The following is a 937-nucleotide window of genomic DNA, read 5'->3' as shown; positions in this document are numbered from 1 at the left end:
CAAGACAGACACTAACGTTAGACTGGCTAATGGAACAACAACAGAGGTGACAGGGACAGTACAAGCAAAAATGAGAATGCAAAATAACGATTATCAACGGCAACTAATAGTATTACCGAACCTCGGTTGCGAGATGATCATCGGAACAGACCTATGGGCTGACTTACAGTTAATGTTACCACCGCCGCCACGCACAGAACCGAAAACAATAATAGATACGTGCATAATAGACAAAGGACTGACGCAACGGACGGAAATAGAAGACAGAACATTAAAACAATTCTTAACAAAGGAATTAAACATGTTTAAACAAATACAAGGACCAACCAAACACATACAACATCACATAAGACTGACAAACACAAGACCGATCAAACAGAGATACCGACCCCGAAACCCGGCAATGCAGGCAGTCATAAATGAAGAAGTCGAAAAAATGATAGAAGAGGGGATAGTCGAAATGTCACAAAGCGCATGGAGCTCACCGGTGGTGGTAGTCAAAAAGAAAGATGGGAAGCATAGATTCTGCATAGATTTCCGTAAGCTAAACGAAGTTACAGAAAAGGATGCATATCCACTGCCGCACATAACAGCAACGCTCGATAAGCTGCGTGGCGCTAAATATCTGTCAACATTAGATCTGAAAAGCGGGTATTGGCAAATACCACTGTCCCCCTCGAGCCGGCCGTTAACCGCATTCACCGTACCAGGGAAGGGTTTGCTGCAATTTAGAGTAATGCCGTTTGGGTTACACTCCGCGCCCGCAACGTTCCAAAGACTATTAGACCGAGTACTGGGCCCCGAGCTGGAACCAAACGTACTGGTGTATTTGGATGATATAATTATCATAAGCAGGACATTCGAGGAACACCTGAAACACCTCAGAGAAGTGTTTCACCTATTACGGAGAGCGAACTTAAAGATAAACGAAGAGAAA

This window comes from Odontomachus brunneus, unplaced genomic scaffold (genome assembly GCF_010583005.1).
Source record: "Odontomachus brunneus isolate Ranch 3 - 2012 unplaced genomic scaffold, Obru_v1 Obru_scaffold_086, whole genome shotgun sequence".
Taxonomy (NCBI): Eukaryota; Metazoa; Arthropoda; class Insecta; order Hymenoptera; family Formicidae; genus Odontomachus; species Odontomachus brunneus.
This window is presented reverse-complemented; position numbering follows the sequence as displayed.